The following is a 12,828-nucleotide window of genomic DNA, read 5'->3' as shown; positions in this document are numbered from 1 at the left end:
AGCCTTTTCCAGGCGAGAACAAAGCGTCTGGCTGTGGGCTCTCTGGACAGAGCAGAGGGTGTGTGGATCTTGCTGAGGACAGCTAGCCTTCTCTGAGACCCTCGACAGGACAGAGGACAGGCGAGGAAGAGCCATCAGGGAGGCCCAACCCCCAGAAGCTCCTCACTGGCAGGTGAGCAAATGGTTTGGGGATTTTTTTTTTTTTTTATGAAACGAGATGGAATGGAGGTTGCAGCAGCCAGGGCAAGACTCAAAGCCCCCAGGCAGGTGTGTGAAGGAGAGGAGACCACCACCCATCCATTCACTGAGAGAATTGCAGGAGAGAAAGAGCCGAGATTTCACTGAAAAGATCGAGCCTAGTCTTGGCTTTGCCACGCTTTCTGCTGGGACTCAGTGTCACCATCTGTGAATCAGGGTGCTCTTTCCCTCAGTCTCCTCTCCTGTGATGGCCATGGGGATAGGTCAGATAATAAACAGGACCGGCCACAGACTTTGCAGGGCCCCATGCAAAATGAATATGTGGGGCCCCGTATTCAAAAATTATTAAGAATTTAAAAATTATGAAGAACAGCAGCAGCAGAGCCTTAAACCAAGTGAACGCCCTTCTAAGAGCAGGTCTTATGAGTGCACAGGTCACCCTTCATGGCTGCAGCCCTAATCATATGCATGGAAACGCTGAAGTGCTAAGAAACGGTGACTGCTATGTGGCCATGGCTCAAATCTCAGGGTCAGGTAGTGGTTAAGATTCCAGATTTGGGTACCAATTAGCCTGGGTTTGAATCCTGGATCCCCCACTTACTAGCTGTGTGGCTCTGGGCAAGATGGCTTTGTGGTCTTTTGGGGATGGAAGTCAGCCGCAAAGTGACAGTGCTACCCCACGACATTGCCCCCTGCTGCTCAGGGTCCCACCTGAAAGGACAAAAGTCCCCGCCCCTCCAACCCTTCTGGACAGGCGCACCTAGCCAGCATGAAGCCAAAGCATGGTGTGTGTGGCTCAAATGTCTGGGGACACTGCTTTCTTGGATGAGATAGGGAGAGGTTCTTCTTTTCTGTTTTGATTTAAAGTTTAGGATTCTCACACTGTCAGTGGCTAAATAGAACTGGGATTTGGGGTGCCTGGACTTGGGACAGTTCTGCCGTGTTCAGATGAATAGCAAAACATATTTGCCTTTTGGAAAAATGCTTCTGTTAATGCAGTAAGACCACTGGTGGGAACGTGCCACGCCCGCCCTCCCACCCCCTGTCACATTCTTGTCCTCCCTCCCCTTCTCCTGCTCCACCTTCCCTCAGATTTTCCCTTCCTTTTTCACTCCTGCCTCATCTCCAGCTGCCCTTGGCATCACTGCACCAAGAGCAAAGAAAGCAGTGTCTCCGTGGGTGTCTTAAGCTTTTTGGTCCATGAAAGCAGACAACAGACCACCTCCCTCGACCCCGCTCTCAACCTCACCCCTTCCTGGCGTCCACATTGTCTTGAAAACCCCTCCCTTAGAGGGGTTCCCCCCAGAAGAAGAGTGGGTAACCCCAATGACAGTGCAAGTAACATGGCACAGCTTTCTGCCCCAGAGGCCAGGGAGGAAGGAAGACATTTCCTTTAAGAACTTCACCTTGTCTGTGGGGAGACTTCTCTGGCCCCGGCAAGGGCAGCTCAGGAAACCTACACCAGTGGACAAAACAGCCCAGAGGCTCAGAGGAGGAGACCAGATGTAATCGCCCCGCCTGCTGGCTCCACCAGGGACACTGGAGCCACCATTTGTCTCAACAGCCAGCAATCCTACCAGCCCGAAACCAGACACCCCATCTCCCAGGGTGGGGTCCTTTCTGCACCTCCATGAATCCATCGCTTCTCCAAGTAAGGGCTCAGCTCTGGCACTCTAAGGTTACCCCAGCACTATCCTAAAATAGCAAAATCTCTTCCTTTATTCCTTCATCAAATAACTGCTGGCAGGGGAGGGGCTGAGGGCACAGGGGAGAACCAGAAGCCCAAGGCCAGATTAGAGGCCCTGTCTCCATGAAGGAGCCACAGAAGGCCCTCCTCACCCCAAGGCAGTTATAGGGTCAGGGGGGTGAGAGGCATGTCGCCCAGCTGAGCAGGGGATACACCCATGAGACTATGAGCCACCTCTATTCAGAGGCCCCATGGCAGGGAGGCTCCTGGGGCAGAGCAGTCTGGGCCTCAAGAGGAATTTTCTATCTCATCATCTTGGGCTCACCTTTCCCAACCTTTGGAACCGTCAGAGTCTCTGGACCAAGAAGAAATACCCAGGGAAGCCTGTCAGCCAGCCCTCCTTTCCTTGGTTGATAGCAGTCTTTGAGGCCCCACTCCTGGGGAGACCACACTAGGTCTGCATAAAAGCTTTAAGTACCAAAGAAGGGGCATTTGCTGGGAGCACCCCTCAGGTGGCTGATTAAGGACCTGGGTGTCTGGGAACCTGGGTCAAGCCATCTCTCAATCTTTCTACCTCACCTAACCTTTGGAATATGAAAAAAAAATCACATGTTCGAATGAGGCGGGGATCATCAAAAGGATACCAGGGAGGCCAGCATGGAGGAGGTGGCCTTTGAGCAGGGCATCGTCAAACCATCTTCCATCACTTATTAATTATTTTATAAGAGGAGAAGAGCTGAGAGGTATGGTTTTATGTAAAGCAAGGCTCTTTAACTTGAAAGCAAGGTAGTAATGTTTTCACACTTACCCTAATTTAATGTTGCAAGTTCTTTACATAGCACACTTGCAGAGGGCACGTTCCCTGGAAAGGGACAGCAGGGTTTTAACAAGGTAGAACAGGAGCCGTGCAGGACCTGGGGCTGGGGGAAACAGAGGCAGGGACCTAGAGAAGCAGGAGCCCTGTTTAAAGGATGCTGGTTGACAGGTTTGTTGGAGCAGAAGGAAGGCGGAGGGGTGTGGCCCTTTACCCATGAAACCTGGACTCCAAAGGCCCCCCGAGATCACAGGGGGGTTCGCTGGCTAATGTGTCTCAGCGGACACTCAGCCCTCACTTCCATTCTTCCAGCACTGGCCGGCTTGCCTCAGTCACCTTCACGTTTGGCTGAGCTTCCGCCATCAGCATTGGTGTCTCCCACAGCTAGAAGCTCTGACTATCAATTATCTAGGTCTTTGATGAGTTTTAAAATGGGGTGCTGATTCATTACTAATTAATGAGCATGTCTCCTACCAGAGACAGACCCTTTAAAACAAGTTCTCTAGAGGACGAGCAGCTTAAAAGGCTTGGAGGAGCTTGGGAGCCAAAAGGGCAGGGACCAGCCCAGATAAGGAAGGGAGGCAAGCTAGGCCTGCAGACCTTGCCCCCCAGGTGCTGCCCAGAAGTGACAAGAATTAGTGCTTGGGGAGCATTGCTCAGTCCCATGCACAAGTGAATACGACCAGCTTGTCTCACGTTTTCAATCCAGCATAACCACGAGCTCCACACAGACTGACTGCTTAGAGAAAGCCTCATTCAGCCAGTCAGTCAGTATTTGCTGCATGCTTGCTCTGGGCCAGCAGTGACAAGATGTGGTAAGATGGACAACCCCCCTGCCCCTCTCCCAAGCTCCCCATCTTCATTCCAGGCCCCTTCCTGCTTTTACTGCTGCCCCAAATGAGTAAGAAAACCCAGTTTCCTACTCACAGCTGCTTTGCTAGGCCTCCCCGAGCCAAAACAGGTTCCCGTTAACTCTTACTAATGGGATGAAAAACTTCCAAGTGTTTTAAGATGATAAAACCCTGGCAATTTATTATTAATGGGCTTTATTTTTCATGATGTTCCGAAGGTATAAATCCACTCATGAACGCGAGTGCATCTATAACATACTTTTTGCTCTCATCTGAGTGATAAAAACATTCCTTGGTGGATTCTTGAACGCTGGAGGGAAAGCCTCGTGTCCTGCTGAGTCCCTTTTTAGGAAGTTAGCTTTGAACTTTAAAATGACTTTAAGATTCTTTGTGTCTTGATTAATAAGGCACCTGGCACCTGGACAATTGTTCCCAGTGCCCGAGCTATCAGAGCAGTTGCCTGGACTTTCCTCCCACAGTTTTCTGGCCTCTTTGGAACCGGTTCAGAGTGAAGACCAAAGCCACTTGCAGTCGGCTAACTTGGTTCCCAAGTCAAGGGTAAGACATGGCGAGATTCTAACTCAGGGTCAAAGGAAGTCATCTTGATGCTCAGTCTAGTATAAACAGACCCAACTAGGCTGTGTTTGGAGAAACATTATTAATGCTGATTTGTGTGTTCGCTGGAGAAATACCACAGAAATTTCCAAAACAAAGTAGCACCTTTTAACCGCAGGCACAGGCTGTGGAGGGTAAGGTGGCCCTCCTGTAACTGCTTAGCCCCAGGCTGGGTCTCTGCCTACTTTGATTCCTCACTGAATTCTCTGTAATATTGTGCGCCTGTGTTCTCAGGAAAGACTGTTTTAAGTCACAATGTCCTAAATGAAAGGTGGTGAGAAATAGTTTGGAAATCACGCTCTTCATCACTTTGCCACAGCCAGGCTCCCTGTACCACCGGCCGGCTGTGTGACCATGGCTGAGTCAGTTAACCTCTCTGAATCTCCATGTCCTCCTCTGCAAAAATGGGGGAAATAGGACAAGGACAGGAACAATCATATAAGCTCGCCCCGAGTGGTCAATGAGAGGATGAGTGCACAGTGCTTGCCACGCACAGTTTTAGCTCTTATTACCCTGAGAGGCCTTGAGAAAGAAAATGGATCCCTTTTCCCAATACAATAGTCGACTTTAAGCAGTAAGGAGAGATTAGTTCACATAGTTAGAACATTGAGCATTAAACACGAATGTGCACAGAGAACCCTTAAATGTAGAGAACTGGGGTCCTCCTCCGGAGAGTTCACCGCACCTGCCCCAAGAGCCCTGACCGGGCCGGCTTTGAGCAAGTCTGTCATTCAGTGGCACCATTCCGGCCAGCCTGCTGTCCACGCGGAAGACTATGCACCCCTCAGAGCTTCCCTCGGGGTGTGGGCGCATTGGACCCGATGATTATTTCCCTCCAGTGAGTAGGATTTCTTGATAAGTGAAGGCATTTTTTTTCTGGCAAACCTAGCTGAGGCTTCAAACTCTTTTGAAAAACTAGTTTGGTAGATGCTGGTATGGAAAGAGCGTGAGGAAGTCAATGGTGGGCCCACCTCCTAGGTTTGGGGGTCCATCTGGAGAAGGGTGTGTTAGCTTTCTCTGACCACTGTAACCGATTAGCACACACGCAGTGGCTTCAAACAACACAAATGATCACCTTACAGTTCTGGAAACTAGAAGTCCAAAATGGGTCTCACCGGACTGAAATCTAGGTGGGGGCAGGACTGCATTCCTTCCGGAGGCTCTAGGGGGCGAATGTTTCCTGGCCTTTTCCAGCCTCTAGAGGCCGCCCACATGTCTAGCCTCGTGGCCCCTTCCTCCATCGTCAAAGCCAGCAGCGTAGTCAGATAGAGGAAGGGGTCAGTGGATAAACCCTCTCAGTGGGGGTGGGGCTGTGCGAGGACAGGCATCTTGGGCCCCCAGGAACGAGTGGGGCCTTAGAAGATAGAGGAACTGGAGGAGGAGGCAGGGTTGGCACCAGGCAGGGCCATGGGTGTAAACCCGAGGGTCAGCCTAAGCTGAAAGCCATGGCCAAAGCCCAGTGGGCAGGGATGAGAGGAGAACCCTTGAGGGGGAGACTGCAAGTATCGAGAAGAATCAGAAAAAGGCAGGGATCCCGGCCCTGGGCAGAGAACGTCCTGTGCTGCTGTGGTCTGGGGGCTGGGCAGCCTTCCTGAGGTGGCCCCCAGCTGGGTCCTGGAGGGCCTTGGTGTGGGCAGGCCTCAAACACCCGCCAGAGCCGTTCTCTATGCATTGAATACACCCTGCCAACCACCTGGCAAGGTTTGGGTTATTTATAATCAAAAGTACATGGATTCATGAACACAAACAAGTAAGTGTCAGAGAAACGGAATGGCAGCACCTCAGAGGGCAATGGCCTTCACCCTCCTGGGGCTTCATGAAAGCCATGGACCCCTCCCCTCCCCCCAGTGTGCAAACACACACCCCTGCACACAATGTCAGGAGATTTTCAGACTCACTGGGGTTCACTTTCAGAAAGCTAAGCAGAGCAGTGGGTCATCAGAACCCTTACTGAGCTAGTGACAAGGCAGCACTGCCACCTCCCTCCCCCAGGGGTCTGGGGTAGAGCCCAAGGGAACCACTGGCGTGCAGAGGGAAGAAAGCCTTAGTTCAGAAGAGAACTGAACTATGTGGTGTCTGGTTCATCCAGGTAATTTCAAGTCGGTGTTTCTGGAATGTCAATCATTCACTTCCCACATCTACCGTTTTTAACATATCCATGTACCAGCTGTGCTATTAATATTTTCTACAGATCGGCTTTAAATTAAATTATTTTTATTTTCATCCTAAGTATTAATATCTGTGAAATCGCAGGTTAGATGTGTTAATTGGATTTTTTTCCTAAAATACAGAGTATTAACTTTTTGAATGTTTGGCTGATGTATCGCCTAAAACCAGCTTGCAGCCACTGGTTCAAATCCCAGGCAACCGCGGGGAGAACAGGGGACCGTCCAAATTCATCCGAATCCAATGAAAATGTTAGATGAGAGAGTGTTGAAAGCAAACACAGCCCCTCAAGGTCTCTGCCACTATTGTTGGTTTTTAAAAAATGCGGTATCTCCTGCTTGTGTAACTCACTCCCCCAAACCAAAGCAGAAATCCCAGCCTCTCTGTCCCCATGGTCCTCACGGCCCTGTGGCCTTCCACATCCCTCCAGTGTTCTGCTGTCTTGCTCTTCCTTCTCCCCTCTCACCACCGCAAAGGCCCAGGCACAACCCCCAGGTCTTGATCCCGATAGCCCAGGCCTTCATGCCTCAGTTTACCCTCTGCCTCAGTGAAGCTTCCTCCGGGCCTGCGTCACCTCCCCCCGAACTTCAGGCCTGTGGGGAGATCACAGCATCACATCAGGAGGTGCACAAAGGCACTTGGAATGCTTCCAGCACTGCACAGATGACAGAAGGTTCTAGAAGGGAGAGAGAAGCCAGAGGAGGGGCACTCATGGTTGGGATGATGGCGGATATCAGGAAAGTCCCCGCTGCCTGCTCTCTGGGCCCAAGGGAGGGGGCCACATCTGTCTCATGACCCGGGGCCTAGCACAGGGCAGATACAGCCGTGCTTAGCATGTGAGTGGACAGAACCCCCAGAGGACACAAAGACACAACTGACCAGGTCAACCTCAGGTCCCAGTTTGGAGTGTTGAAAACCTAGATATACCACAAATCAGGAAGTCTAGCTTTGAACTGCTGGGGAGTAATGCACAGGAATCCCTTCAAGCCAGGATAAGAACAATCTTTTAAGAGATTTTATTGGAAAAATACAAGGAACTGAAGGCAAAACTAACACCCTGGCCTGCGGAGGGCAGGAACCAGGAATGGGAAATGGAAACACTGCATATCTCTCTCTTCCTCTCATTCTTCTGCTCTCTCTCTCTCTCTCTCTCTCTCTCTCCCTCTCTTCCCCTCTTTCTCTCTCTCCATCTCCCTCTCTAGCTATCATCTATCTATCTATCTATCTATCTATCTATCTATCTATCTATCTATCTATCTATCTATCTATCTATCCATCCATCCATCCATCCATCCATCCATCCATCCATCCATCCATCCATCCATCCATCTATCTGTCTATCTCTCCCTCCATCTCCCTCTCTTCCTCTCTTTCTTCCCCCCGCCCCCATCTCCCTCTCACCTCCTGCACACACCCAGGAAAGCCCACGTGAGGACATATTAAGCAGGTGGTCGTCTGCAGGTCAAGAAGAGAGCCCTCACCAGAACCTGACCACACTCTGCTGCACCCTGGTCTCAGACTTCCAGCCTCCAGAACTGTGAGAAACCAAATGTCTTGTTCGAGCCACTCTGGTATTTTGTTAAGGCAACCTGAGCTGACTAAGACACGAGTAGTGGCCTTGTCATTTTTAGCAGGCCTTTTTATAAATCCTCTAGGTTATGGGTTGATAGGTGCATTCATAGCAACTCCGACATGCAAATGGCCCCACGACTAGAACCCAACAAAGACCCAGTGTTGGTGTGCAGCTTCCTGCACATAAAGGTCCCTGTTTGGCTGTGGGAATGACATTGCCCACTTTTGTGTAGTGTCTATTTTGCCCTGTGACTGGGAGCTTGGCAGCCCTGGCTGGCCTCCCTCTGGCCAGGTCCAGCAGACCTCGGCCCACAGGAGGGTGGGAGCTTGCCAAGGGCGGTGGCCAGCTGAGGTGGCTTGTCCCCAGCTCACTCCCTCCTGTTGCTCACAGCCTGTCTGATGGCAGGGATGTGAAAGAGGGTCAGCTTCCATTAATCAGGGAAAAGTTCTCTTAATACCCGAAAACGCGCAGCACCTAGCTCCAGCTTCACTTGGAGAAAGTAGGTTGAGCCCTCTCCTCCCCCACCCAGCTGAGAGTGGCTGCTGTCACTGATGTAACCAGAGGGAATGGGGCTCTCAGGAGCTGCCACCAGCCAGTCTTCAGAGACAAGGCATAGATTTCGCTCGCTGGGACAGAACTGTGGTTCTGACGGACCTTCGGTTCGTTTTCCCAAATGCTATACCTGCTTCTTATATTGAACATTATAGACATTTTACAATCTGGATTCTTTTTATATCAAAAAGTAAAAACAACTTAAATAAGCGGATCTCTCATTTAGTTGCAAAGAGTAAAACCAGCAGCCTGGGAGTATCATTTATGGCGTGTTGATGTGATGCCAGAAACATAAGCTCATTTAATCCTTGCACAAATGAGAGACATTTCCAGAAGGAAAGAGAAACTGGAGGAGGGGTGTGCTCACATTGGGATGATGGGGGATGTTGGGAAATTGCCTTCTGCCTGTTGTCTGGGTCCTGTGCTGGGGACCCACATCTGCCTCATGACCTTGGGCAGCAGGGCAGACACAGCTGTGCTCAGCGTGTAGGTAAATAGAACCCACTGGGGACACGACTGGCCGATGCCACCCCATGTGAGCTAGGTGGGCACCATCACCCTACAGATAGGAAGGTGAGGAAGAGGGTGTGTTGAAGGCTTGAGGGGACCCATCCCCAGAGCCCTGCCAGGACGTGCTAGGGGGAACACACCTCATCTTCCCCTCTGCTGCAGGGGTCTCATGGCTTCAGCCTGACACATCACAGGAAGGGAGAAGACCACCCAACACTTATTGGGCTGCACGGGGAGGCCACTCACCCCACCTATCCCCACTCACTAAGGAGACAGGAGTGGCTGTCATTCTCATGTGGGTAACCATGGAGCACAGTCACTTCAGGGAGGTGACCCTGCATGTGACTTGAGCCCCTGGCCCCAAACTAATCAGAACTCCCCATGAAGTAGCCTCCACGCAGCATAGAAGGAGGTTTGCTGAACAGAGTGCAGCCGGCGCCAACGCAAGTCCCCAGGGATCCTGACGGCTCAGCCCCCAGAGAGGGGGCTGGTCTGTCCTGGCTTCTGGCTTGTCTCCTGCTACGTGCTCTGTCCCTGATCTATGCTCTTTGATAAGGACCCTGTTGCCTCCTAAGCACATGCTCCACCTCTGCAGGCAGTCTCTCCGGCCATTCCTTTCCTCTACTCTCTCAGGCAGTGTCACTGCAGCCATTGCTTTCCTTCCCAGCAGCAAGGCAGGGCTCTGGGACGTGCAAGACCCAGGTTCAAATTCTGCCTCAGCCACTTGCCAGCTGTGTGATCGTGAGCAAGTGACTGAGTTTCTCTAAGCTTTAGAGTTTTCATCTTTAAAATGTGACTATAACAGCAATAAAGCCTCCCTCCCAGCCCCACCCCCCACCTCCACCCTCCTCCCAAGGCTTCTGTGAGGATCAAACGAGTTAAAGGGAAAGTGCCTGAAGCAAGACCATCGTAATCTGTTCCAGGAAGCAGGACCAGTGCCTGCAGCTCTTGGCCATTCCTCTCCGGGCAGGGTTTGCCTAAGCCACTGCCTTCTGGCCCGCATCCCCACTGTCCTCAGCATGTCAAGCTGACTGCCCTGTCGCTTGCAACCTGTCCTCTTCAGAAACTGCCGGGAAGGGTGGCTGTGGGTGGCCAGAAGCCTCCCCCTGTCCCTCAGGGCACCCTCTCCCAGACACAGTGCACGACTAACAGCATAGTGATTCCAGGCAGAGACGTGACCATTGGATACAGCCTGGAGGGAGGGCATGGCCTTTTGGAAAGATCAGCTGGTTAAAGCCCTGGCAGCAGACCAGACCCGGAGAGGGAGCGGCGGGAGAAGAGAAGGATGGAGGATGGACGCTGAAAGAGGGGTGGACGTGATACATTAGCTGGGAGAAGGGAGGAGAGGGAGAGGCTGGAGGCCGGGCACTGGGAGCCTCACCCACACGTGTCTGAAGCCTGGGAAGATGACAGACATCGGAAAGAGGAGGAGGAAGTGAGTCCCTCACCTGAGCCCCCTCTGAGGGCTGGGGATGGCTTACAGTCCAGCCAGTGACAGTGTCAGGGGTGAGGGAGGGAAGGAGCCAATTGGTGTTATGTGCAGCAGGACACTGGGAGCCAGGTTATGTTCTGGAATTCTCCACCATATCCTGCCCACTCCTGGAGGAGCCAGAAAGCCCAGGCTCTAATGTGTCCAGCTCATAAGCCCGGAAGCCTCAAAGATCCAATTCTCGGTGGTCCTGGTCAGGAAAGGATGGCAGCAGAAAAGCGAAACCCTCTCTGCCACCCTGGCTGACAACAGAGGCCAGCACCAGCTCAGGACATTGGTCTGGCCCTCCACCTGGGAACACAGGCTGCACACTGCCCCTGCCTCCGCCACACCTGTGGCTCAGTGTTGCCCCTCAATGATTCTGGAAGCAACGATAATGACAAGCCCAGACCTGTTTTCCAGAGGAAAGGGGATCTGCCAGAGTACAGAGGTGGTCCTCATGGCGTGGTCCTCCGACCAGCAGCAGTAGCAGCTGAGAACGTGTTAGAAACACAAATCCTCGGCTGATCCCAGACCTCCTGCATCACAGACTCTAAGGGTGGGGCACAGCACCTGGGTTTTAAACTCTCCAGTGATTCTGAGGCCCGTTCCAGAGTGAGGACCATAGCTCCAGGTAATGAGAACAAAACCTCTGCAACAGCATGAGACGGCGTGGATGGATCTCATAAGCCTGATGCCACGGGAAGAAGTCAGACGCAGCAGACAGCATTCTGAAGGATTCCATTTACACCAAGCGCCCAAGCAGGCAAAACTAACCCCTGCTGCTAGAAGTCAGTAGTTACCCTTGGGGCAGGGGAGGAGAGGGGCACGGAGGCTCTCTGGACTGCTGGCGATGCCCTCCTGGGTCTGGATGTTGTGCCATGGTGTGTCATCATCCAGCAATCTGTACGCTTGAATGACTGTCTCTTTCTTAAAACCAAAAAAAAGCCTAACTTAAGGCACATTCAAAGAGACAATAGAAACAAATTAAATATGGATACTTTCTGTATTCTACTCTACTTAAGCTTTCTTTTAACTATATGAAAGGGTAAAATAGAAGTGACAGCTCCCTCTTCATTGTCCCTGGGCTCCAGAGAATAAAAAGTTGGGCATCCTTTTAACCTTGGCCAAAACCGTTTTATAAACAACCTAAAAGTGGCTTCAGCAGACAATGAAACAAGTGCCTAATTAAAAGCAGAAAGAAGAGCTGTTGGTCATCACACCTAGAAACGAATGCTGCCATTTTTGGTAAACACCACTGTTCCCACCTCTTTCCTGGTTTATAGACAATATTTGCAGAGAACAAGAGGCCTCATTCAATTACCTTGGTGGATATTTGACCAAGTGTTTATCTTGGAAGGGATACCAGGAAGTAATGCTGCACAAGGGGACACTCTGTGGATGTTTTACTTTGGTGTTGGGCTGTGATTTGGAGGCCAAAAGAAGAATCACCTGCCAAGGAATTTTCCAGGCTAGACGCTTTGGGGCCTTGACATCAAGATTTGAGCTCTGTGGCTCCATCGTCGGTCTGCCTGGGGTCTAGAATAGAGTCAAAACAATGTTCTTTACGAGATAATCTTGGTCCTCCTGGAGGATTACTGTCCCCTCATTTTCCTGAAGGGTGTCGACTCTCCCTGACCCTCTAGTCGACTCCACCTGGGTAGATAACAGGCAGCTCACACACAAGCCGCCTCTATATGCTTATCTGGAAGCGCCATTTCAAGACGATGGCACCAAATGTTTGTCAGACCCTCCACAGAGAGGAAGATGGAGAGTCCACGTCTCCTTTGCAATCTCCCGACCAGGCAGAAGCCTGCACTGTGTCACCTGCAGAACAACACCAGCTTGATTGTGTTTTTGTGTGAAGCCATCAGCTGACACTGAAGGAGGCACAAAGGAAGAGTCTTAAACCTGTTTGCATGAGTGTGTGTGAGCTTTGTGAGTCCAGTAGAAGGACCGAATGGACTGGGGTCCAAGCATCACCTGGGACACTCTCCAAAATGCACATCCCTGGGACCCACTTCACCCTTACTCAGTCTAAATTCCAGGCACGGGGTCCAAGAATCCATATATTTAATAAGCTCTTAAAAGTTTGAAAATCACTGCGCTGCACTTCCACGAAACCCCTTGCGAGACATCCCTTAACCGGCCGTAGCACTAACGCTTTCTCCTGAGCGATTGGTGGTTTTCATCCCTGAATGCAGTAGGATGAGTCACTGACACGTTTCCCTTTCCATGTCGGCTGCTAGGAAGCCGACGGTATTTGGGATCATCCATAGCAAAAGTTTATAGCAGGAATTTTTTAACTCCATCCCTCATTAAGTTTTATGTCCCCGTCCTTTTATTCTTCTTTCTTTTGTACTCTTTTCAATTTATGCTGCATTGGGTGAGATA

At 51.2% G+C, this 12,828-nt stretch overlaps 1 protein-coding gene across 1 annotated transcript in view; it reads left to right on the top strand.

The window, feature by feature from the left end:
- Positions 1 to 28: 28 nt before the first annotated feature.
- The window catches only part of NGEF (neuronal guanine nucleotide exchange factor), a 99,084-nt gene continuing 86,284 nt past the window's right edge, over positions 29 to 12,828 (top strand). Inside the window, exon 1 of the mRNA XM_019739778.2 lies at positions 29 to 172. The gene's annotated coding sequence lies outside the window, so the exon portion shown is untranslated. The remainder of the gene's footprint in view (positions 173 to 12,828) is intronic.

The sequence above is a fragment of the Rhinolophus sinicus genome, linkage group LG01 (assembly GCF_036562045.2).
Source record: "Rhinolophus sinicus isolate RSC01 linkage group LG01, ASM3656204v1, whole genome shotgun sequence".
NCBI classification, from domain to species: domain Eukaryota; kingdom Metazoa; phylum Chordata; class Mammalia; order Chiroptera; family Rhinolophidae; genus Rhinolophus; species Rhinolophus sinicus.
This window is presented reverse-complemented; position numbering and strand designations above follow the sequence as displayed.